Source organism: Chiloscyllium plagiosum, chromosome 15 (assembly GCF_004010195.1).
Source record: "Chiloscyllium plagiosum isolate BGI_BamShark_2017 chromosome 15, ASM401019v2, whole genome shotgun sequence".
In the NCBI taxonomy this organism is placed as follows: domain Eukaryota; kingdom Metazoa; phylum Chordata; class Chondrichthyes; order Orectolobiformes; family Hemiscylliidae; genus Chiloscyllium; species Chiloscyllium plagiosum.
In genome coordinates this window covers 50,074,311-50,102,212 of record NC_057724.1, presented here as the reverse complement: position 1 = coordinate 50,102,212, position 27,902 = coordinate 50,074,311, and the positions used below count along the sequence as shown (strand labels likewise).

At 40.2% G+C, this 27,902-nt stretch overlaps 1 protein-coding gene across 6 annotated transcripts in view; it reads right to left on the bottom strand.

The window, feature by feature from the left end:
- tenm1 (teneurin transmembrane protein 1) overlaps positions 1-27,902 on the bottom strand; it is a 2,412,691-nt gene that overhangs the window by 1,079,111 nt on the left and 1,305,678 nt on the right. For 2 of the 6 annotated variants that reach the window (XM_043704867.1, XM_043704866.1), the window contains exon 1: positions 18,124-18,386. The exons of the other annotated variants lie outside the window; for them this stretch is intronic. The gene's annotated coding sequence lies outside the window, so the exon portion shown is untranslated. Of the gene's footprint in view, positions 1-18,123; positions 18,387-27,902 lie in introns of those variants that run through there. 6 annotated transcript variants of the gene reach the window in all.

Here is a 27,902-nt window from a genome sequence, read left to right as displayed (position 1 = left end):
CCATTGCGAATTATGGTCACTATCACCAAAGTGCTCACCTACCTCCAAATCTAACACCTGGCTGAGTTCATTCCCCAGTACCAAATCCAATATGGCATCGCACCTTGTTGGCCTGTCTACATACTGTGTCAAAAAACCCTCCTGCACACATTGAACAAAAGTTGACCCATCTAAACTACTTGAACTATAGAATTCCCAGTCAATATTGGGGAAGTTAAAGCCCGCATCACAACTGCCCTGTAACTCTCGCGCCTATCAAGAATCATCTTTGCTATCCTTTCCTCTATATCCTTGTAACAATTTGGAGGACTACAGGGTGACTTCTTTCCTGTTTCTAACCTCAGCCCAAACTACCTCAGCAGATGAGTCCTCAAACATTATCTCAGCTGCTATAATACTACACTTGATTAACAATGCCACTCCCCCCCCAACCCTTTTATCATCCTCTCTGTTCTTACTGAATAGTCTGGGATAACCATCAAGGAGGAGGATAACAGATGGTACTAAAGTTACAGAGTTTATGGTAGAGAATGATGATATGTCTTCACTTTCCCCGTATTCAGCTGAATGAAATTATATCTCATCCCTGTGGTATTTGTGCGTCAAGGGATGCTTCCACCATTCTTCATTCCTTGACTGGGCTTATAGTATTTGGCTTATAGTAGTTTCGGAACAGCCACTGGTGAGTCTGAACAAGACACAGCCATTTGTTTCATGATAGTGTAAGAATATTAGACCATAAAATTTAGGAGTCGAAGTAGACTGTTCAGCCCATCAAGTCTGTTCTTTCAATTCAATGACATCATGGTTGATCTAATAATCCTCAATTTCACTTTTGTCTCTTTTTACCATAACCCTTGATTCCTTTAGTGATTAAACACCTGGAATATACATAAAGATCCAGCTTCCATATGCGGTAAAGAATTCCACAGACTCAATATCCTCTGAAAGAAAAAAACATTCTCTCTCATCTGTGACTTAACTGTGTAATCTATTACTCTAAGATTATGCCCTGTGGTCCTAGACTCTCCCACAGGCGAAACAGCCTTCAACATGTACACTCCTATGAATCTTATGTGTTTCATCAAAGTCACTGCTCTCTCTTCTAGATTCAATGAGTACAGGGTTAATCTACTCAACCTCTCCTCCTCAGAAAATACCTCCATACCTGAAATAAACCTAGTGAACCTTCTCTGGACTGTCTCCAATATTAGTATATGTTTATTTAGAAATGGAGTCCAAAATTGCTTAGAGTATTCTAAGTGTGGTCTAACTAGCTCTGATATAGTAAATAACTCCAAATACATTAGCTAATTAGATAATTTCATGAAGACTACCTGTAGACATGGATGAAATCTCTATTCCCTTCAAGATCCAAAGGTATTCTCCCATTTCTGCATCCAAGACATATGCCATCATCACTTTTTTGGCAAAATTTAATGCAGTCTCCAAAATTAATCCTTTGAGAACGACTACCTTATTTAACAATCCTGGATTGGATGTTCCACAAGCTGTCTATGAACACAGAGGAAATTGAAGGTTATAGAGAGATAGAGAAGTAGAATTGCTTCCTTCTATCACAAATATAGAAGTTAAACCCATGTCTAATGATTGTGTCATCAACCAATAGCATTTAATATGGCATAGAAAATAATCAAGGATCAATCCCTGGGGACTGTAAAGCTTGGATATCGGGACGGAAAGAGAAGATATTACTCAGATATGCTGACTATGGCCAGAAAGACAAGAATGTGACCACACAAAGACCTTCTCATCAAATTAGACAACAGAATTGAGGCATAGGAGGAAACTTGTATAAATAATGTATTAAAGGTTGCAAGGACATTCTAGAGGATGAGATAATGCATCAATTACACAGACAACATAAACCGCCTCTTTAAAAAGGTGAATGATCCCATATTTATTGGAAAACCAATTTGTTTAAAAGTTTGTCAATTATATTTAAGATTTCCTTGTTTTATGTTGCATGCAGACGGTGGCCTAAGTGATATTATTGCTGCATTGTTAATCCAGAGACCCAGCTTATGTTCTGGGGCCCCAGATTCGAATCCTGTAATGGCAAATGGAGGAATTTGAATTCAATAAAAGTCTGGAATTGAGAGTCGAATGATAACCCGTGAATCCATTATCAATTGTCAGGAAAACCCCACATGGTTCACTAATGTCCTTTAGGGAGGCTTGTGCCATCCTTGCCTGATCTAGCCGACATGTGACTCCAGACTCGCAGCAATACATTTGACTCTGAACTGCCTTCTAGTCAATTATGAATGGGCAATAAATGTTGGCCCAGCCAGTAAGGTACATCCAGTAAAAGAATTGTAAAATGTGTACGTTATTCAACATAGAAAATTGCATTTTACTGATTGAGATGTTAAAGGGGTAGCTTTCATTTTTATTATTAACAATCATTCTTAAAACAATAATTACGAAAGAGTTGTGCAAACTATTTGTGAATATAAATTCTTAGTGCGGCCAGGAAGATACATTTTTGCTGTGCCTTAGTGAGCACAAAAGTTGGGGATGAAGACAGAAAATACTGACAAAACAGGAAATACTCAGCAGAGTTTATGGTTGATTATATGAGTCCTGCTTTTTAGATGCTAACAAACACGACAGAGTGGTGGCATAAAATTGCTTCTTCAGCTGGCATTGAAAGAGGATGAATGCTTTTTTCCAAATGACTATAACACTCCACAAATTTGACATTAATAAGTTGTAGAATGTAAACATGCCAATGGATTTTTTAATGAATATATGCATGCAGTACTTCACTTCTGAAGATGAACCATATTCAATACAAAACATTAACTCTGCTTTTCTATGGATGCAAGCAGACCTTATGAGAATTACCATTACTTTCTGTTTTCCAACAATTTGTTTTTCCATTGAAAGAACATGCCAGGACTGAGATAAACATCCAGCCAATCAAAGATGAACCTTTAGTGCATTAACTCGCTCGTCATGGTATCTGGTTTTATGATCTGAAAATCTCCAATGCTTTTATTTCTATTATTTAGTAGACTATTCCTAACATTTAACAAAGTCACATTTATGTTCCAAAATTTGCTTCTCTAAGGAATGATCTGCATTTTTTTCTGAATCTCTCTTATTGCATAACACTAATTATTTAACAATAAGTATCCATCTTTAGACAAAAGATTTGATTGTCAACATTAAAAAAAAGGAATTTTGTGGAATTAAAACACATGACAGAGTATTTATGATTTAAAGGGTAGTAAATTATTAACAATGATTAGATCACTGAAGGCAGACTAGAATTTGTGTTTTTTTTGTAAATATATTTATTAGCAAATTTGTTTAACTTTACAAACATATAAAATTATTGAAAAATACAATCAGTAACAAATATCAGTATAATAAAAAGAAAAAAAAACAAGATACAATCCAACTACTGTCTACTAACAACTAACCTAGCCTATAATATAAAACAAACCCTAACGCTGTGCAAAACAATACCAAAAAAAGAAAGAAAAGCAAAAAAAAACCACAAAATACGGAACAGCTATGCTTGATGCAAAGCTCCCAAACAAAGGAATGGGAGCATTGTATATATACCCGTACTAACTCAGGAGACCCCCTCCAGGGCCCAGGGCTTGACAAATCTAACCATCCTGGGTAACCAACCACCCTAGTTAAGATAACTGACAAATCCATATCCAAATAGCTCAAGTAGGGCTGCCATGTCTTATAAAAATGGTCTGTAGTGTGGTGCACCATGTTTGGAAAAAAGCCCAAGGGAATGAGCACCATAATTAATTTCTGCCATCCCAGCAAGCCCGGCAGGTTCTCAGACACCCAATTCATCAGAATATTCTTCCATGCACAGTATGCAAGAATATTAAATAGTTTTTTCCCATGCCCATCTAAAGATGGTAAATGTGGTAGACCTAAGAGGAGAGATATCGGGTCTACTTTGACTTCAGTCCTCAATACCCTCCCTATCTCTCCCACCATAGCACTCCAATAAACACGGACCCTGTCCAGAAGCATGTCCAGAAGCAATGAGTAAGAGTAGCTACACTTATTTTACATTTGGGGCACACTGAAGATGCCCCTTTTCTAAACTTCGCCAGACAGTCTGGTGCCAGGTGAGCCCTGTGCAGAATTTTTAACTGCGTAGTGCAAGTCCTATTACAGGTTGAGATTTTTCGAGCATTCTCCCATATGTTCTCCCATGTTTCAGAAGAGATCTCCACTCCCAACCCTTGCTCCCAGACCTCACATAACCAGTTAATATCCTGCCAGGCCTGCCACCCAGCAGATGATAGAGGGCACTAACCAAAAAGGGTGCTTGTGGAACGTAGCAACAACCTCTCTGTAATCGGGCTTATACGGCTTAGTGAGAAGCGTAGTCTTCTTTTGTATGAAATCCCTAACCTGAAAAAACCGGAAAAGATCTCTGATGGGCAACCCGTATTTACGGCTCAGTTGCTCAAAAGACATCATAACCTCCCCCTCAAACAAGTCTCCCAAATTAGAAACTCCTCTCGCTGCCCATAGTTTGAACCCTGAGTCCATCATCCCTGGTCGGAATCCTGGCATGCCAACTATAGGTGTAAGTGGCGAATTCTTGGATAAAAAACCCTCACTCTGATGCATCGCCCTCCATGCCTTGACTGTACTCATGACAATGGGGTTCCAGCAGTGACCCATAACTATCCTCATCTTATCCATGAACAACAGGTTAATAAGAGGGCACTTTGCCTGGGAGGCTCAATATCCAAGGAGAAAGTGAGGACTGCAGATGCTGGAGATCAGAGCTGAAAAGATTTCTCCAGTTTCCTCATTTCCCCTGAACTCAGATTTCTCCAGTTTCCTCATTTCCCCTCCCCCCACCTTGTCTCAGTCAAATCCCTCGAACTCAGCACCGCCTTCTTGACCTGCAATCTTCTTCCTGACCTCTCCGCCCCCACCCCACTCCGGCCTATCACCCTCACCTTGACCTCCTTCCACCTATCGCATTTCCAATGCCCCTCCCTCAAGTCCCTCCTCCCTACCTTTTATCTTAGCCTGCTGGACACACTTTCCTCATTCCTGAAGAAGGGCTTATGCCCGAAACGTTGATTCTCCTGTTCCTTGGATGCTGCCTGACCTGCTGCGCTTTTCCAGCAACACATTTTCAGGCTCAATATCTAGCCATATTGAGTTTGGATCGTTGGATTGTTATCTACCCAATCACAGAGAAAGAACAGCAGGGAACTCAATTGATACCTCCTGATGGCTGGGAAATCAACTCCTCCCCCTCCTTGAGGCAACTGCAATTTAGTAAGTTTGATGAGGGGCTGCCCACGATGCCAGACAAAGGAACCAAACCACCCCATAAGCGTCTGCAGCATAGACCTGGGAAACATTATAGGGAGCATACGCATGGGATAAAGCAAACGAGGAAGAACATTCATCTTAATGAGAGATATTCGGCACAGCCATGAAATTGGAAGAACCTCCCATCTCTGGAGATCTCGCTTAATATTGTTGAACAAGTGAGCAATGTTAGTCCGAAGTAACAGATCAAACTTGCGGGTAATAAAAATGCCTAAGTATTGGAACCCTGCCCGTGATCACTTAAAAGGGAACTTAGGGCCACCTTCAACTTCTGGTGCATCCTTAAGGTTCTCCAAAGGCATAACCTCCAAATTTGCAAAGTTAATCTTATATCCTAAAATAGCCCCAAATGAATTGATACATTGTATCAAATGGGATATGGAGGTCATTGGGATCGATAAAAACAGAAGGACATCATCCACAAACAATGTAATCTTGTGTGCCCTCGATCCCACTTTTGGATCAGTTATGTGGATGTTCTGATGAATGGCCTCTGCCAGCAGCTCTATCACCAACGTAAACAGCAGCGGTGAGAGGGGGCTACCCCGACCAATCCTAAAGTTCCCAGACTTCACCCCGTTGGTGATGACTGTGGCCAGAGGATGGCGATATAATACCTCCCCCCACCTAGCAAAGACTCCATTCAACCCAACTTGTTCTAAGACATAAAAAAGATATGGTCATTCCACCCAGTCAAATGCTTTCTCTGCATCTAAGGAAATCACCAACCCCTGAATCGATCATTGCTGACAAACTTGGGCCATATTCAGCAACCTTCTCATATTATTAGAGGACCTACAGCCCCTTATAAAGCCTGTCTGGTCCTCTTTAACAATATGGGGCAACACCCTTTCCAATCTCAGCGTCAGGATCTTGGACAGAATCTTGAAATCTGAATGTAGTAGAGATGGGCCTGTATGAGGCACAATCCTCAGGAACCTTCCCCTTCTTAAGAATTAAGGAAATATTAGCTTCTCTCAAAGATGGTGGTAGGCATTCATGCATATAGGAGTGATTGTACATCTCCAACATCAGCCCTGACAGAATCCCCATAAACTCCTTATAAAACTCACCTGGAAGACCATCAGGGCCAGGCGCTTTCTAACTCTGAAGTTGCCTAGCTGCCTCCTGTCTTTCCTGAACTTTCAAGGGGACATCAAGGAGAGAGGCCTGTTCCAAGGTTAACCCTGGGAGGTCCAGGTTGTTTAAAAAGATCTCCATTTTAGCCCTCCTATCCTCTCAACCTTCAGACCAATACAATTCAGAGTAAAAGCTCTGAAAAGCCTCATTAATCTTTTTGCATCATATGAAGGACCCCGGCGGTGTCTTTGATTGCAGTAATGGATTGGGGACCACGCTTTTTCCTAGTCAGGTATGCTAGATATTTCCCTGGCCTATCCCCATATTCGAACAACCTTTGTCTAGCAAAAGCAAGTTTTTTCTTTGCGTTTTGTGTCAATATTGAATTCAAGGCAGCCCGGAGGGCCATGATCCGCTGTAGCTTAGTCACCGAAGGCCGTGCAAAATGTGCTGCCTTGGCGGTTTTCAACTTCGTCTCAAGTAGACACTACTGTTCCCCTTCCTGTCATTTCCAGCTAGCCGAATAGGAAATAGCTAATCCCCTAGCAAAGGCCTTAGCAGTCTCCCATAACATAGATGGACTACTAGCCATGCCTGAATTGATAGTCAAGAATTCCTGAAACTCCTTCAAAAAGTATTCCACAAATTTGGAATCCTTAAGGAGAAAAGGGTGCAAATGCCACTGCCGCAAACCTAGTCCTTCACTCTTGGCCTTTACCTCAAACATACTGCCACGTGATCAGAGATACCTATATTCCCAATTTTAAAACCAAAATTGAATCCAGAAGGGTCGAGGAAGCCAAAAGAGGTCAATCCTTGTGTGACATTTATGTTGGTTTGAGAAAAAGGTGAAGTCCCTGCCGGTAGGATGAAGACATCTCCAAATATCCACCAGCCCCAACTCCTCGCATAAGTCAACCACCTGCTTGGTCTGTATAGAAATAGTTGGGGGCCCACAAGGCATCCTGTCCACTGTTGGATCCAAAAGACAATTAAAATCCCCCCCATAATAATGTGCCATTTTCCAAAAGCACTCAACTTAGAGAAAGCACTACTCAAAAATTTGAAGAGATGTGCCAGAGGATAGCAGACATTTAAAATGCCATATTCCTCTCCATGTATCAGGGCTTTAAGTATCACAAACCGTCCCTGCTCATCTTTCACCTGCTCTAATAATGTGAACAGAAGACTTTTCTGGATAAGTACCGCCACTCTCCTATTTTTAGTAGTAAAGGATAAAAAGAATACCCAGCCATAATCCCCCCTGTTGTAATTTCAGCTGCTCCCCATCATCAAAATGGGTTTCCTGCAACAAAGTGATATCAACCCTTTCCCTCTTAAGGCGAGAAAGCACTTTTTTTCCTTTTAACAGGTGAATTACTTCCCTTAATGTTCCAGGTGCACCATTTAATAAGACTCTTAGCCATATCCCCTTTCAGAGACCCTTGAACCCCTCACAGGGAGAACCATGCTTACAAAACACCGAGCATAAGTAAATAAAGACTCATAGAGTCGAAGAATTATATATACAAAAACTACTCTATCATAACTGTAAACAATTATTACAAACAAAAAACTACAAAGAAAACCAACTATAAAACCTTGAATGGAAGACTCTTCTCCCTGCCCATAGGGGGCACCCACCCTACCCATCCCCTCCTTCACAGTTCCTTCAAACCCGGACTGTGCCCTGCCCCAGTCTTAGGCCAGAAAAAGAAAACAAAGAGATGATCCTAAATCAACATAAAAAAGACAAACTCAGGATGAGCAGTCCACCCATCCCTGGCTTCATGTCACCCCTACTTGTGACTAAAAGAGAAACAGAACAAACAAAAAAAGGGGAGAGACAACAAAGAACATCCACAAAATTTCCAATCAGAAAATCCTGTTATTAAAAAAAGGAATAACTTATTCCAAGAATAAAAAAAGGGAAAACATGGGGAATATAGAAAAGAGAACAAACATTAACTGTATTCTTCAGGCCAAACCGTCTATTTTAAAGTGCCTACAAAGCTTTTAGCTTTATCCGTAACCAAATGGCTTGTTCTCCCTGTATTCAGTGAGATCTAACTGGAGGCACCACATTAGCCAACCTCCAGTCTTCCAGCACCTCAACTATGACTATTGATGGTACAAATATCTCAGCAAGAGGCCCAGCAATCACTTTCCTAGCTTCCCATAGAGTTCTAGGGTACACCTGATCATGTCCTGGGGATTTATCCAACTTTATGCATTTCAAGACATCCAGCACTGATTGTTGAAGAAAATTTTGGTACGTGTTTAAAGCACCTTGAACACTATCTCTTCTTTTCCACAGCAAACCTACTAGCAAGCTGAAGGTGGATACAACAGTTGGTGAGGCAAAAATAACAATGATCTTGGAGGACAGCAGCAAGAACCATGAACTTTGGATAGAGCTGGCTGTTGTGAAGTGGTGGATGATGCAGATATTGGTCCACAGTGCAGCTTGTGCATTTTCATTTAGAATGACTTTGGAAGTCACTGGAAATCTCATTTGTAAGGTAACCAGCTAGGTTTATAAGCACAGACACTCATTGGAAAGGAATTGGTTGCATTTTTCATACTTAAGAAACATGTGGCAGGAAATGGCTTTATGTGAGCTAATAGATTGGACCACAATGGACACTGAGACTAAGGTATAGGAGTGGGTCATCTGGACCATTGGGCCTAGTCTGTCTTTCAATAGAGTTCAATCATGGTTCTGCTCTTCACTCTACTCACCCTGTCTGTTTCGTATAAACCCTTGACTCCTTTGTCTATCAAACATCTGTCTGACTCAGTCTTGAATTAACTCAATAATGTCTGCTTTCTGGGGAAATAAAATTCTGAAGACTTGTACACCTGAGAGAGATGAAAAAGAAACCTCCTCATTTACATCTCATTCTTAAACAATATCCTCTCGTTCTAGTCACTATCGCAAGAAGAAACATCCTCCTTATACTCAGCTTATCAAATCCTCTCAATATGCCATATTTCGATGAGGTCACCTCTCATTCTTCTAAATGCCAATGAATGCAGGCTATAGATGTTGTCATACCAAGGCCCAAGCTGCAGGAACATTTCCCAACTTATGTAGGTTATTTGTCTTCCTCTTCAACCTACAGAGTAACCTTGTGACTGATGTGTCAATCCATCCAGATCCTTCTGTGCCAATGAGTTAAACAATTTCTCTCCATTTAGCACACCATTTTTCTATTCTCCTTACCATACCAGACAGATTCATATTTGCCCACATTTTACGTCATCTGACAATTTTTTGCCCGCTCAATTTATTCATAACCCTTTGCAGACATGCTACCTTCTCTTGACAACTTAATTTCCTAGTTACATTGGTATCATTGGCAAATTTAGCTACTCTACATTTGGTCTCTTCAACCAAAATCATTAATTTTGATAATAAATATTTGAGGCCCCAGCACTGCGCTGGGGTATAGTCTCTGCTCCCTTCTAGCTAACTGATCCCTTATCCTTTCCTGATATGAACCTTATTATTTACTTTACTGACTTCCAGAAGACAGTCAGTCATGTGTGAACATAATTTTCCGCATTTGGAACAAAATTATCAGATTTAGAGAGAGATCATGCAGGAAGATGGGAACAGGAATAGTGCTGTGTGATTAATTCACATTCTTAATGGTGCAGACAGCATGCAAACTTTATGCTGTCTGATCATTTAAATAAGCGAAGCATGCTTACAGCTGGGCTGCAGGCTACTGAGTGGTTGCATGCCTCATTTAAGTGCCTAGTTCATACAAATTTGGTAGCACTTAAAACTAACCAACACAAATTAAAGATAAGGTGTATACTGGTTGCAGTAACTGGTCACACAAGAGTGTCTGAGCAGAAAGAAAAGTGTAAATGGTACAGCAGGTTTGCTTCAAGGTTTTTCTGATGCAGGTGAGGCATTGATGCACCAGGTGGACAGAAGAAATGTCTTTCTTCCGCCAGAGTTGTGATGACCTACATAAAGACATGAGGAAGGTCGTGAGAGCAGGTAGTCTTCATTATCAATGGCACAATGACAACAGTCTAGACCCTAGGACCTGGTCACAGGTCAGGAACAACTTGATGATCTCAGACAACTAGTCAAGGTCACTGAATACACCTTTAAATGTCATATCCTAACAAGTGGGCCATTGTTGTGCAAATGTAATGTACATATGTAAATATTTGGAAATGCTATATTATCCACACATTCTTTTCACTTACCAATTCAGTCTCTCTATCGAGAATGAGTCAGAACACATATTCATAAACCTCATATTATCCTCACACACTATATGACTGTGAGTCACAGACATCTTCCAGCTTGCACATCCTGTCAATTCAATGATACAAAGCATGTGACTTGAAATAATCACATCACACTCCTCTATTTTATCAGAAAAAAGTAGTCCAGAATAAGAAAACAACAACACACTAACAAATGGAGTTCAATACACTAATAACTGGCCAAATGGAGGAAATAGTGCTTGCCATCATTGCAGTGGTCATAAGTAATGTCATGGCTGGTTTTCCATCTGAAACCACAATGAAAACTTTATCGACCTTCTTACAACCCACTTCCCCTCCATCTCAAAATCATTTTTGAGTAGCAATCTGATTATCATCTGTTGTTCTTGCTTCCCTGTGACCCTACCCTCAACCCAACAAGCCAAACACCAACTCCCTACCTTCGCATGTACCACCCTTCTACTTTGCAAATATTTGAGAACTGCCACCAGGTGTGACAATATGAAAGGCTACCTGTTGTGCTGAAATACTATCTTTCAATCTCACAATTGCAGCCACAAGTTCAGATGTTGCCACTTCGTGTTCTTTCAAGAGTACATAGAAACAGAACCAATATAAAGTGAGTCATTGGGTTTGAGTCAACTGTTGTCAAAGTAGGGGGTAAAGAAAATCAAGTGTCAGTATTATAAAGGGAGAGGTTGAAGACAAATTCGGTTGTAAAGGATTCAGATGAGGAAAAAAAAGGTCATGCACACAGAAATGTTCCATGCAATAGTAGGATTGCCAGAAAGCACAATGTCAAAAAGCAGGAAGGAGTCCTGTTCAGAGCATCATGTAAAGCCTTCAGTTCATCCTTTCCAGTATAGAAATGGCAGTTAGCTCCATAAAAACATGTATGGACCTGCCCATGATGCAGCACCCAAGGGACACATCTCAGCTTTCATCGTAGCACAAGCAGCAGTTACCCAGTGCCCAGAGCGGCAGTAGAAGCTCAGACTGAGGTCATGAAGTCCTAGCTTGTTGTTGTATACAGGCTTTAAATGCCATTGCTTAAGGGGTTTTCAGAGTGTTACAGCAGGCCAACAATCTGTGACCCAATAACTTTCCAGGATTGTTATCACCAAAAGCTATGTGGGACATGAACCTGTCATGTGCATTCTTGCCAATATCCATGCCATTCAGTCAGTAGATGCAGACTGCGAGCACAGATGCTAAGGTTGTGCAATCTGCAGCTAGTTTTTCAAGGCCCAGAGTTGCTTGACAGCATCGAGAAAAGCCATCTGCAGCCTGAAAGTCAGCAGCTTTCCAGGTACCATGCTGTAGCCATTGAGGGAATAGTGTACAGGTATACCAGATCTGGCAAAGGCAACAGCAAAACAGACACTATGGGGGTTCATGAGGGTGATTATTTTATTTTTGTATGGACATTGGATGGTTGGTTGGACCTCGGTATGGATTGGTTGCTATGTAGTTTTCTTACTTTAGCATAGTGGCTAAGAGAATGCTGTGATACTTCATAATTGAGAAATAGGTATGCGTGGGACTGTTCAGTAGAGATTTGGGATTGTGTTCCAGGGAACAGTTGTGGTAATTATAGATAGCCCAGCCCTAATGGGGATATAACAGTGCCTCCTCCCTTCACATCATTTCTTCTGCTTCTTCTTGCTCTTCAGGTTCAGACTGTTTTCTTAGTGTATGGTCGATGCCTTCATGATGATGTTACAATGATGGATCAAAGCCCTGAATGACTTATGAACATAATGCATTTTTAAACAAGGCTTTTTTTAAAACAGAGATATAAGCTCAGAATGATTGAAAATATATTTGCTGATAATGGCATTCACTGAATTCATTGAAAGTCCCGATGTGAACCTGCCACACCTGTAGAGTGTTAGAAGAACTTCAAACAGAGGGACTTAAAAGGAAGAAAAGCAATGTAAAAAACTGATAGAGCTTTCCTACTGAGAAGCAAAAGCTCCTTTGGATTATATCCCAAAATGTGGGTATGAGTCGAAAGACATACTTGTATTTTACCCTCTCAGGAATACAAAAAGATAAGGGTTAAAATCTTTGCAGCTCCAGTCACAGCATGATAGTGGGTTGATGTGCTTGTGTGGTTTAGTGTACTGTGAAAGTCACAGCTTCAGAACAACCAATAGACATCACTGCACTGCAGCTAAATCAAACCTTTCTCTCTCTCTTATTCTAGAAGTCTAGACGTCAGGGCAGCCAGTGAAGCCATCGTCAAAGCCAAGGATCTCAAATTCAACTGTTTCACTAATAACATCAGCCTTACTGATATCATTCAGTTTAATTGCTGCAATATTTCACTTTGTGCTCTTCGTGAACCTAGAAATTTCTGTATATATTTTTAATTGTCGGCTTATTACTCAATTCATATTTCCAATCAGTAAGTGTGTGTGTCACGATTTATTATCTTTTCTTGTGTTTAAGGAGCTAATAAACTCATCTTTTCATTAGCACAAGAAAATCTGGTCAATCTGACACCTTTTAAAGAATAAATATGTTTGGTTAGGGTAAGGTATCCTTAAGGGAAATGGTTTCAATAACTTTCTGCAATTCAGACAAGCAACACATCCAAGCTCAAAAAAGTGACTGGAAATGTATCAGCAACTAGTCTGGGAATGGTTAATGATATCTTCAAATCTGACCAATAGGGGAGTCCTTCCTGTGACAATGCATGTGTCAAATGTGAATGTTTAAGGCAAAGCATTATTTGACCTGTAAGTTCTGGTGTTAAGTCAGTGATGTACATTGACTGATATCACAATTCACACACTCCAAATACTTCTGGCCCAAATACCTAAAGCTAATTCCTCAAAAAATTGGAATCTGACACATATGGTATTGGGCACGAGATTATTTTGGTACCAAATCCATACTGCATAGACAACAGGGTGCTATGGAATCTAATATGTGTTCCGAGTTTGCAAATGCAGTACGTGATAAATGTAAATGTCCCCGTTATTCAACAGGGGGAGCCCTTCCATAATTGACATCAACTGCACGGAGATCTTCATATGAATATTGCTTTGGGCTCCTTAAAGATTGAAACATGGCATGTAAAGGGCATTTAATCGGCCAGCACTGCAATCCCTCATTTGAAAATCATACCATGTACATTTTACTCAATGTTTTTTGAAAAGTTTGGATTCCATCAAACAATTACTTTCTTCCAGCATAAAAGCTTAGTATCTTGATGAAATACAACAAACAGGAATGAAATGGAACTCCCAAGGCATTCAGCTCCAGAAGGGCTACACTGTATAAAATCAACTGAAAATATTGAACAGTCAGGCTAGGTTATAAAAGCATGTTCTTCATTGTGCTTTGATAATTCACTTTTCTCTTCTATGTATTAACAGTAAAAATCTTACACATTGATGTATTATTACCTGTCAAAAATAATATTACTATGATGGCAAGCTGCATACCAACAAATACTCCGGAGTCCAAATCACACCAATCCACAAAGGTATACAACCATTAGATTTATACTGTACAAATCTCAGGTCATGCACTAAGCATAGTCATTCAAATTTAAATGATTTTTCAGCAATCCTGAAAATGATTTGATTGATTGACTATTAACCAGGTTCAAGGCAACACATTAAAGTACAACACATCAGAATAATGTGAATAAATGTGTTTCCTCAAGTATCAAGTGAACTCATATTTTACACTTTTTAAGAATCCTTAAAGAATGCAACATTATGAGGATAACACAACTTTCAAATTAAGTTTCAAATGTGCAGTCACAAGTGTTGAAATCATAAGAACGTCTCAACTTTTGTTTTCAAACCCCGTGCAATGAGAACGCATTTTGAATATGATAGAGTACATCCTGGAAGGTCTTCAATGTCTTCCAAGGTCTGCTTGCATTGAACTGCAGAATAACACATCCAAAAAGTTAATTTCAAACTTGAAGTTAGAATATGCACTGAAAGAAATATGACGGCTATGGCTTCAAAACAAATCTGTTTGCATTGAGAAATTATTCAACTTGTAATCAAATGTTAATGGAAGATTGGTAGGATAGCGAGTTTAGTTTTTATTCAACTTCATAATGAGGACTAAAGGGGCACACAGTGAAGCAGTCACTGAAACAATAGCCTGAGGCTGTTACTTCCACAAGGCACCTGGGTTGTTATCCTGCAGGATGAGGCTCTTAATAGCTCTAAGCCTCCTGCACAACATGTCTCCTTGAACAATGACAAGAATGAAAGACAGCGCTGACAGAATAAATAAGCAAACATTGTCTGGTTACCTAATTTACCAATTCTATTTTTCTACTCTGAAAACATCCTGCAGATTTCCAGCAATATCTGCATGCATTTAAAACAAATAATTATAGGACTTGTTGCAGCACATATTCTATAAGGTTGTAAATTATGTATAAGGTTGTAAATTATGTCTTACAGTAGTTACTAAGATACTCAACATGGAAATTTGAAAATCTCATAAGAGTTTTACTTTAAAAAGTAGTTGTTAATGCATGGAGCTTTCAAAGTATTTTTAATTGATTTGTGGTTAAAAATCAAAATTATCATTGTGCCAGCATTGGAAATAGGTTGGGTAGAGGGATCTATGTTTCGGTCATTGGGAAAAAAGAACATGCCCTCAGAAACAATGTTGCCAAGTGCCCATGTACAGATATGTATATTTTAATCTTTGCATCTTCTGCTACACAGCTTTCAAATTATATTGACAGGCAAATTTTCCACATGTGCAGCAGCAATAGCATTGGGAGTTATTTCATATTCTGTGCCCATAAATTCATCATTAAGAATGCAGTATTAGTTTCTGACAATGTTGTGGATCTGAAAGGAGATGAGATTACAGTTCACCAGCCATGAACTGAATTCCCACAGTGCTTTCTTCTGTACGAACAGAATCTCATTTCTCAACCACCTCAGCTGGGCTGTCAGCACAGAAGAGGCATATGAATCTCAAAACATTCATTATGTTAATCTATTATGTTAATTTGGATATTATCAGAATGATTCGGGAGGGAGGGTACGGCGTTTGACATCCATTTCAGCATTGAGAGAAAAGTCTAGCGGCTGGGAATATGATCCAGGATGATAAAGATATTAATCCTGTCTCTATACCAAAAATCACTTTTTCTCAGACAGTTGCTATACAGGGAAAACGACATTATTTTTTATGTTTTATTATCAAGTATGAATTGATAGAATGTCACAGAATTTCCTCAATACAGGTTAAGTCATTTTTTTTCTCGTCGTTTTCCATGACTGTGCTGATTGCTACCAAAGCAACTGTGTTGTGCAGGAAAGTGCACTGAATGGGGTTGTCTGCAGGCACTGTTTAGAAGGCTAGAACTATGCAGTTAAGTAGTGTCATCTGGACCAAAGTAATGAAACACTTGCACACTTGAATCAACTCACAAATAATTTGATCATACACAGGAATTTATCAAATTAACACTTTCCACAAGGGCTTCAAAAATACTTTAGTATAACACAAAATCTAATCCTGTTTAAAGACTGAATGGTTAACTCTTCCAAAAGGCAATATTAAAGCTTCACATTTCAATGCAGATTTGTTAAATTGCATGTTTTCTTTTCCCTGCATTTGCTCTCTTTGTACTTGCCAATGCTTGACTGGTATGTTGGTGGCATCGACTTTTCTCATCAGTGCTTTCAATGGGACTCTGAACATCCCAAGAATATCTCTGCCAATTAAAAGCAACTGCGGATATACATAAACTAAAGTGCATTACAGGTGTGCAATCTCACTTGGTCATTTTGTTGGTATACTCACTCCTTTAATTCTGATGCATCTGTTCAAAATTTCAAACATCCGTCAACAATATTTGTTGTTTTCCCCTTTCCCCAATCCCCACCCAGTGAAAGAGATAAAATTTATTTGTGCATGGAACTCCCTCTAGTGGAATAGCTGAGAAAAAGAAAATTGAATGAGAGGCAAGTTTCAATGATTATTGGGCTTGATTACAAACTCCTGGTCATTTTGTTGGAGTCTACCTCAGCTTCCTTAGGGTGAAGCCATTTTGAAGTCACTTTGCACACGATAAAACAGGAAGACCAATTTGGCAATTGTTTCTCCCTGTATGTGAATGTTTGTTGAATAATTTCCAGCTCTGTTTTAAGCTGTCTGCACTTTTCTTTATTGGAGCCAATATCAAATTTGAGCGACACAATATACCTTCCATGAAATGCCACGTAAGTCAACTGTATATAATTGAATCATTTTAATCCAAATATCAAAATAAGTATAACAAAAACACAATAAGACTGTACATCCTTTTTTCGAAACAAATTATCAATGCTGGAGGTCAGTGTAATGAAACTTCAATCTTCAAATAATAGTGTGCTACTTGATTAAATAAATGTTCTCGCTGTATATTAGGGCTCATCTGTTTTATTTTTGAAGTTTAGTACACCATGTTCTGCTGATACAGGCACTGAAACAACTTTACAGAAAAATCGTGTTTATTTTTCTGTAATTAAGGTGTGTGGTTCAAGTTGGATCTCCGAGATCTAAATTTCACTTTGCTCTTTCACGAGCCAACTAATGGAAAAATGGGCTTTCTTCTGTAAATCAACATGCATAGGTGGCCTTCCTCTTCATGTTTCAAACAGCAAGAAAAAACTCTTCTGGGCAAGAGATGGAGGTCAGTGACTCCTATTTAATAAACTTCAGTGTAACGAGATAGAAAATAGGTGACATGAACCAGAGGCAAACAATCAGCTTTTTGCATCAGTATTATTTAATATGCAGCATTTGAGTTTCTGAAAGGTAAAGGATGCGACCTTCTCCAACTAAAACAAAAATTACAAATACACCCTGGAAGTCTGCAATGTCAGTTTAAAAACAAGCAGGGACCCCTTTTATAAAGTACATGTTTTCAGCACCACTATAAAAGGATTGTTGCAACAGTTACCTAGGAGAAGTTGAGTGATTCTGGTGAATTATTAGAGAAAGTGCCTATTCTTCTTGAGACAGTTGCCAGAGTACCTGAGGAGTCAGTTAGTGAAATAAAGATAGATAGTGCATCACATTCATCCTTATCGATACCAAACAGAGGGCAACGTACTCACAGCATTAAATGCCAGCTTGAGTGCAGTCCACAAACAGCTGTGCTGTAACCTTGAACCAGCAGGTATTCAAAGAAAATGATATTCCGTTTGATCTTGGGACTCATTCCTGACCCAACAACGTAAATTTGGCAAGCTGACAATAAATTCTGTGCTGCGATGTTCATGCAATCTCAAACACCGCTCGTACCCTAAGTGACGAGCTTCTATTACAGTCACACATTAAGCAGGCTCTCTTTTTCAAAAGCATACAATACAATGAAAATACAGATACACACACACATGCACATTCTACCTTATACACAAGCCCACCAGTTCACATTACCATACTGAAGTCTTGCCACGCTGAGAGGTTCCGGCCATCCCATCCCTCCAAAATGCACTCTACAGAAGACGAAATAAATCCACTTTCATCTTCTTTCAACATATCCTGCAGATTCCTGATGTGAGAACAAGCTGAATTATACCAAGCCCTGCTTGTCTGTCAGGTTTCTGATGAGAATTAGCTAATTCCTTTGTGGATGCCAGGCAATCAGCTGAACACTACAGAATCCTCACACTCTTGCAACCTAAATGACAGGAGATCACTGCCAATCCCCAACTGCTTCTACTGTAAGCAGGAACAGAAGCACACACATATTAACATCACTGGAATGTACCATACATTGCTGCTGCTGGAGGGGGAGACAAGACAACACAACTATACATTCTTACGCAGCAAAAGCATCACCTTCCCACTTAAAGAATACTTTTTTATTAACTGTGTTACTCATTATAGTTTCAAATACAGTTAAGATTTTGTGAAATATATAAACCAAGAAAATATATTCAATGATTCGAAGGAATCACCAAAGTTTTATGAGCTTATTTCAGAATATTAAAATTGAAAATAGAAGTATTTTAAATATTAATATTATTCACAAGAAAAACAAAACTCATTCCAAATGGGGTCAAATCTCCCTGGGGATTTACAGCAGGTAGTTGCTACCTGAAAAAGTGTTAACTTATATTACAAGATAAGTTCTGCCCATCCAGATAGAAAAGAGCTTTTCATAGGGGAAGCTCATGAACTGTTTGGTTGTGCATACCAGAATGTTTCTTAGCAATGATCTCTCTTAGATCCAGCCTAATGTATTACAAATGACTATTACCTAACTCAGAGGTAATGTAAGTAGTCACTAAGAACGAAGCAATAAACCTATTCAGTTTCTCAAACCTGACCCTATTTTCTTCCAAAGACTTTGTGTGGACATCCTTCCCCACTTACAGACTAATAGTGAACTAAGACGGAACCTGAGTGTGGCAACATTTTGTGAGCTGTGAACGGCAAATCTTATTCTTACATATTTTATGATCATTCTGCTCTTCTAAACCTCAATTCAAAGTCTATCAGAACTACTAACAATGTTCTCTTAAGTCTGCTTTCAGGTTTCTCTGATCAACGAGGTTCTATTGCCAACGTTGGAGGCAAGTCCAGAGGGATCAGAGGCCTTCTGGCCTCTTGAAAGCCTGATCGCAAAACCCAGAAGGAAGGCCTGACCAGACCAAGAACAATATCTGACCCCGGGATGACCCAACATCAAGGAGGCCTGACTGAACCAACTACAAGACTCCCCAGAACGCGCAAGGGCAAGACTGGTGCCCAGGACTCCATCAGATGCACTCACTTTCCTTCCGGAGAAGCAGCCTTCCCTCACCGATGCCTAGGATCAATTGGAAGCAGCCACCTGCCCAGGAAATGTGGAGACATGCTGAACATAAGATGATACTAAAACTTCAGTATTTGAAATCCCCCTTTCCCTGCATTCTCCTGCAAACATCCAAGCCATTGAGAACAAATGGGTGAACTTAAAGCTAGACTCACCTTCCAAAAGGAATAGGGAGATGACTTTATGCTCTGTTTTACATAGGCATAGCTCACTCCTGCTACACCTGACTGTGCCTTACAACCTCCTGGTGCTCTGATGGGGTGATTGTGGTGAGTTACTGCTCCTCAGACTGAGAATATCTGAGTCATCCCTACTAACTGCCAGGCGAGTTCGACTCCACTATCCTGACAGCGGTTTATATCCCACCTGATGTGGAAGTGATGAGTGCACCTCGCTTTGCACTCAGATCCTGTGTAGACCAGCTGGAGTGAGTACTCACAGACATCTTTCATCTCTCCTTACTAGGATGTGAGGTACCCACTTGCCTGAAGATCACCATCATCTCAGTGCCAAAGAAAAATCATGCAGTGTGCTTCAATGACTACTGTCCAGTGGCTCTGACCTTCATAATTATAGTCATAGCTCACATCAACTCTAGCCTACCAAAATGCCTTGGACCTTTGCAATTCGCCTGTTGGCACTGCAGGCCCATGGCAGAAGTCATCTCCATGGCACCTCTGGACAGCAAGGATACTGATGTAAGGCTCCTACTTATTGACTACACCACAATTCCAAATAAGCTCATCTCTAAACTTCGAAACCTAGGTCTCAGCTCCCCTCCTCTGTTATTCCATGAACTTCCTGACCCATAGACCACTATCAGCAAGAATAGGCAACAACACCTCCTTCACCTTAACCCCCTCAACACAGGTGAGCTGTAAAGCTATGTACTCAGCCGTTATATACTCCTTTTACTCTGTGTTGGCAAATTCTGCCCCAACTCCATTACAAGTTTTCAGATGACAGTACCATTGTAGGTCGGATCTCAAACAACAATGAGACAGAATACAGGAAACAGATTGAGTGCTTAATGGCACAAAGTAAAGACAACAATTTGTCCATCAGTGTCAACAAAGCAAACGAGTTGGTCATTGACAGCAGGAAGTGAAATGGAGGTCACGCCCCTGTCTGCATCAATGGTGCTGAGGTGGAGATGGTCGAGAGCATCAAGTTCCTGGAAGTGATGATCACCAGCAATCTGTCCTTGTCCACCCATGTTGTTGTGATGGTCAAGAAAGCACAACAACGCCTCTACTTCCTCAGGAGGCTAAGGAAATTCAGCACGTCCACAAAGACTCTGATCAATTTTTATAGATGCACCACAGAAAGCATCCTATCTGGATGCAGTACAGCATGACATGGCATGGAAACTGCTCTTTCCAAGACTGCAAGAATTAATAGAAAGTTGTAAACACAGACCAGTCCATCACACAAACCAGCCATCCATGCATTGACTCCATCTACACTTCCTGCTCCCTCTGGAAAGCAACCAACAATCAAAAAACCCCTCCCACCCTTGTTATACTCTCTTTACCCTCTCTTCTGTTAGGCAGAGGCTTGAATACATATACGAATAGATTGAAGAACAGCTTCTTTCCCCACTGTTATCAGACTTTTGAAAGGACCTCGCAAATGTTAATTCTGATCTCTTTTCTGTGACTGTAATATTGTATTCTGCAGTCTGTTCTGCTACCGTGATGCACTTTGTATGGTACTGTATATGTGGAGTTTGCACATTCTCCCCATGTCTGCATGGGTTTCCTCCAGGTGCACTGGTTTCCTCCCACAGTTAAAGATGTGTAGGTTAGGTGAATTGGCCATGCTAAATTGTCCAGAGTGTTCAGGGATGTATAGGTTAAGTGCATTAGTCAGGGGTAAAATGTAGAGTAATAGGGTTGGGGAATGGGTCTGGGTGGGTTGCACTTCAGAGCGTCAGTGTGGACATGTTGGGCCAAATGGCTTGTTTCCACAATGTAGGGATTCTATAATTCTATGAATCAGCCTGTATAGCATGCAAAACAACATTTTCACTGTATCTGGGTACATGCAACAACACTAGTGTTTGTTTTCAAACAAATGACTGATAAGAAAGATGATTGTAGCAAATCTACCCAACCCATCCCAGATAGTGCTCATAAACATGACCACAAAATACAGCAGAGATTTGCGTTAACACATAAGGATTAGAGTCAAGAAATTGCATGGTCTGCTTTAGATATGATAGAGATGATGCAGAGTTCACGCTGCAATTTGGTCATATTGTTTCAAAACCAATCTCCAATCATGGTTCTGTTACACTTGTACATTTCCAACATATTCTGTTGCTTACTCTTGTCCTTTTGTGATTTTATTTGCTCTGAAATTCCCATGAACTGGTATTGAAGCCTTAAGAATGGTCTGTGACAAACAAAATTTAACACCTACTACAAGTTTGATTACTATCTTCATGTGTCCTCTTCTGACCAAATTCTGATAAAATGCTCCTTTTGTCTGCATCTTTAATTCATCATATTTGCTGAAGGTTTTGTCACAGTGGTATGTACACTAAGCACATTTGCACACATAATTCTCCATTATTGGCAGATTTCTGGCTATCAAATTGTCCCCTTCCATCTAAAAAGTACAGAGGGTTTCCCAGAAGCTTCATCACATTAATTCACATTTGAAAGTTCATTCATGGGTATGTATCAGCAGAATCTCTGCAGTGAGAAGGATGTCTGTTACAAAGTCACACATCTCACATTGAAATGACCTTCCTTTCACATGTGACGTTTTGAGGTTCTTGTAGACATTTATCTGAGTAAATATCTTTCCATGTCAAGACTGTAGAGGCACTTGGTGATGGTCTTTCAGGAATCACTCAGCATTGGTCTGATAGGACATGCAAACTTCCTCCCTGTTTAAGAAGGGAGGAAGGTAGAAGACAGGAAACTATAGGCTGTTAGCCTGACCTCAATCATTGATAAGATTTTACAGTTCATTATGAAGGATGAGACTGTGAAGAACTTGCAAGTGCATGGTAAACTAGGGCTAAGTCAGACAACTTTACCAAGCAGACAGCATACCTGACAAATCCGTTAGAATTCTTTGTGGAGGTAATGACACTTTAGACAAAGGAGAGCCAGTGGGCATGACCTATTTGGATTTCTAGAGAGTGACAAGGTGCCGCACAGGAGGCTGCTAAATACAAGTCTATGGTGTTAAAGCCAAGGTTGGAATTTTGTCTCCGTAGTCTTACTAGACCATAGGGGCTGCTCTCTCATTAGAGAGAAGCAACTGGTGGTGATTTAACCTGAGGGCCACCAGACCTCAGATGAGCAAAGAGGTTGAGGAGGAGAGTCTTTCATGGTAACCTCAAACCGGTGATGGGAGTTGAACCCACACTGTTGGCATCATACTGCTCTGTAAATCAACAATCCAGCCGACTGAGCTAACCCCATTCCCAAAGCCAAGGTACTTGCATGGATAGAGGATTGGCTGACTGGAAGAAGGCAGTCAATGGGAATTAAAGGATCATTTTCAGGCTGGCGGCTGGTGACCTGTGTTGGTCTCAATGTTGGGATCACAACTATTCACATTGTACATTAATTATCTGGATGAAGTAGATGTGGGCATTGTTGCCAAGTTTGCAGATGATACAAAGAGGCAGATCGTGTTGAGGAAGCAGGGAGGCTGCAGAAGGCCTTGGACATCTGGCAGAATGGGCAAAGTGGCAGATAGAATACAATGCGGGGAAGTGAGAAGTCATGGACTTTGGTAGAAAGAATAAAGATACAGATTATTTTCTAAATGTGATAAGGCTTTGGAATTTTGAAGCACAAAGGTCCTTGGGAGTCTAAGGTTAGGATTCTCTTAAGGTTAACATACAGATTCACTCTGCAGTTAGGAAGGCAAAGGCATGTCAGCACTCATTTCAAGATGGCTGGACTACAACAGCAGAGACATGCTGCTAGGGCTGTATCAGGCTCTCATCTGACCATATTTAGAATATCATAAGTGGTTTTGGCCCCATATCTAAGAAAGGATGAGCTGCTTTTGGAGGGGTTCCAGAGGTCTACAAGTATGATTCCGGGCATAAAGGGATGGTATTATGAGGAGTGGTTTCAGACTCTGGGTCTATACTCAATGGAGTTTAGAAGGATGAAGTGGGGAATCTGATTGAAACTTACAGAATAATAAGAGGCATCAATAGAGTGGACATCAAGATGTTGTTTCCATGAGTAGGGGAGACTAGGACCCGAGGTCACAGCCTCATAGTGAAGGGACAACACTTTAGAACTGAGATGAAGAGAATATGTTTTCAGTCAGAGGGTGGTTAATTTGTGGAATTTATTGCTGCAGAAAGCTCTGGAGGCCAAGTCATTGAATGTATTTAAGATGGAGATAGATAGGTTTTTGATAGATGCGGAAATCACAGCTTATGGGGAGAAGGCAAAAGAAGGGGTTTAATAAACATATCAGTCATGATTGACCAGCAGAGCAGGCTCAAGGGCAAAACGGCGTAATTCTGCTCCAATATCTAATGGTCTCAAGGTTTGCATTTCTTAAAACAGCTGGATACTTTACTGTTTGTTGTACACATGGTAAAACAGGTAAAAAAACACTCTGCAACATGTTGAAATGATAAAGTCATTTTCTTTGATGATCTGTATTCCCTTGAAAAATGCATCCATTTTGAGCACAAGTAGTGACTTTTTTCTCTGAAGTTGGATGTAGCATTGTAATTCACTGAGCATTTTCAGAGTTTAGGCACTATTTTGAGGTTATCTAGTCAGGACTGGGCACATGTTGATGAGATTTCTGAGATCTCCTTGCCCTGCCCTTACATTTGAGCTGGTTGGGTTGTGTGTGTCTGTAACACTGACTTAACTGCCAAGGCCATAGATTTTTCAAGGTCATCATCCTCCAGAAGACCTTCCCTAATCTGTGGAATTGAAATACTTTTAATTAATTGATCACAAATTAGTTCATTTTTAGTTGAGCAAGTTGTCATGCAGAGACCAATTGCAGTAATGCTGCCCCATGTCATTTTATAGGCTTACCATTTCCATGATATCTCTGTTGAAGTGTGTATTGTTCAGTCATCACATTTCTCTTTTGTTTTTTCCAAAAAACACTTACTGCCTTATAAATTGTTAAAATATCGTTGATATCTTTCTGCTCAGTGACACTGTCCAGGATTGCTGGTTGACCTTTGTTATATCAGATCAAGTATGACCCCAAAACCCATCACAAAGAAAGAAATGATGCGGGGTGGGGGTAGGATTCCATACATTTAGACTCATCATTTTTACTATGTGCAGTGCTGCAATTGAGCTACTGTGTGTCTTAAATATCTCAGAGTCAAACAAAGATCATTCCAAATTCAAATAATTTAGACACATCACCTTAAGCATCTTAGAGCTGTGAAGAACTTTAAAATGTGGTCAAAGCTAAATGCAGCATCTCTAATTTCCAGCAGAAGTCAATCATTTGACTCACTAGCTCCATCCACAGGCTAAATCAATCAAGCAATATAACAAAGACTTATGATCAGACAATACTAATCAAACATGATAAGCATATTGAAGATTGGCTACCAAATGTAAGGGCTGATATCCTTTTATAACATACCATCTATTTATACAAAATCAATCAATTCTGTCTCCCAGAAATATATGCAGTTCTCCAGATGAGTTCAATTCATACTCTATTGTTCTTGCAGCATCTCCATGCTTTATACATTATACCTCAACTGATAAAGAAAAATATCCCCGAGAGCTTTTTAACCACATCCGCCTAAGTGTGTTACATTTAGAAATTTGTAAAGTGAAATCCAATGACCTTCTGTTCTTCTTAATTCTCTGTTATTCTTCCACTTCTTTCCCAGTCCTTAAAACCTATTGGTTGAAGAGATAGAATGTTGTTCCTATCATTAAACAATCCAAAATACCTTATGGGCCCTATGGCTCTGTTATTAACTCACAGTTGCAGCAAACTCTAGATAAAGATGACAGGAAAAAAAAAGTTAAACCATAAACTACGTGGTTTGTGCAAGATGCCTCACTCCAGCAAGATCAAGTCAAATGAAATTCAGAAAATGCTGGAAATATACTGCTAGTTTATCATCATTGATAAGTATCTTAGTTTCTCTTTTCTTATGCAGATGCTATTGACTTCCAACATTATTAATATTTCTATATCCTGTGTGACATTTACAAATATAGGGATTTAATTAGGTCAGGTTCAGGACTTTGAAGTTAGTCTCTGTTTCATTTAAAACTGCAAAGGCAACTTTCAAATCCTGAACTGCTACTAGAAATCAAAAGTTCAGATCCATCCTGTCAATGCTACCTATCCAATTCTGTAACTTTGTAACAACAACTATAGTATGCTTTCTTTCACTGTTTCACATAAGTCAAGTGACTAGATATTGTGCAAAATATTAGTTTGATAAAAATTAAGGGCAAACATTATTATACATTAATAATATATTAACATGAGCTGATTGAATCATATCTGACAATGCAGCTGATAGTCATTTAAACTCAGTTGACCACATCAGTCAGGATTCTACTTTACTCCATTACCCGATCATTTTTAAAATTTGATTTTTTTTCTGATGTTATTAAACAATTCTTTCTATGTTTCTATTATTTCTAATTTCCACGTAATAGAAATAATTAGTTACAACAAAAAAGTCAATTCCAATAATACCTTAGGTGAAAAAAAACTTCTAGTGCTGATGCTGATGTTATGCATTGTATTTACAGATCAACAGATTTGTCAAATTATCACTCTCACTCCCTCAAAGACAGTTCTCTTATGCAGTCGCTCCAGCATTGTGGGGGCTGAGATGACAAAACAGCTCAATGCTGGATCTGCACACCTTGCCTCAGGCGTTCAAAGAGATAGCTGGATGGATTCCTGGATTTCTGCATACTACTATTCCTCTTAAAGCTTAGCTTCCACTTGGAATCTCTCAGAGATCGTTGGCAGCTTTGCAGATGCTTCTTCTCCTTCCCACTCCCTTTTCAATATGACCATCCTCACCTCCTCATTTGCCACAACGAATCAGACCACAAATTGGAGGACCAACACTTCATTTTCCACCTGGGCAGCCCGGAGGACTCACATTGGAGTTCTCCAATTTCCAATAACCTCCCTTTCCATCACCTTACTCCCTTCCTCATCCCGCCCCTCCTTTCCATTCCTCTTATTGACCCTTCCTTCAAGCCACCAACCAGATTCATTCCTACCATTAACCAACCAGGTCATACCCTCTACCTGTCTTCATCTCTCTCTACTTCACCACCTGCCCCCTCCACTCCTTTTACCTGCAGCTCCCCTTACACTTACCCCCAGTCCTGAAGAAGGGCTACACCCAAAATGTTGACTTCTCCACCTCATAGTCCTGCCTAGCTTGCTGTGTTTTTTTTTAGATTAGGTTAGATTACAGTGTGGAAACAGGCCCTTCGGCCCAACCCACCCATACCTCTACATTTACTCCTTACCTAACACTATGGGCAATTTAGCATGGCCAATTCACCTGACCTGCAAATCTTTGGACTGTGGGAGGAAACCGGAGCACCCGGAGGAAACCCACACAGACATGGGGAGAACGTGCTAACTCCACACAGTCAGTCGCCTGAGGCGGGAATTGAACCCGGGTCTCTGGCGCTGTGAGGCAGCAGTGCTAACCACTGTGCCACCGTGCCGCCCACAAATACGCAGGAGGTGTTCTTTCAGCCTCCTGTGTATTTACCTTTTCTCCAGTTTGGGCAGTGAAATAAGTCCACAGGGGCCGGTATCCCATCACCCTTTATTTACACACTATGACACTGATTCAGCTCCCTCAGAGCCAGCTCTCAGAGTGAACAAGATGTCTGACATTCGTGCTTTTTTTCTCAGACAGTCCTGTCCTTATCTGTGAGGTCTCCCAGATTGGGCCAAACTAACATTCCTAATCAGGGAACTCATATCCTATGAGGACCATGTGGTTGACCTTGTTATGATCACTTCAAATAGTTTTCAGGAAGAGATTCCAATAAGACATTGGGGATATTGCATTTTATCAGTGAGGCTTTGAGGATATCCTTGAAGTATTTTCCCTGCCCTACTGGTAGTCATTTGTGTGATGGAGGTCAGAGTAGAAAGCTCATTTAGGGATTCTGGATTAGTGGTGCTGGAAGAGCACAGCAGTTCAGGCAGCATCCAAGGACAGCGAAATCGACGTTTCAGGCAAAAGCCCTTCATCAGGAATAAAGGCAGAGAGCCTGAAGCATGGAGAGATAAGCTAGAGGAGGTGGGAAGAAAGTAGCATAGAGTACAATAGGTGAGTGGGGGAGGGGATGAAGGTGATAGGTCAGGGAGGAGAGGGTGGAGTGGGTAGGTGGAAAAGGAGATAGGCAGATAG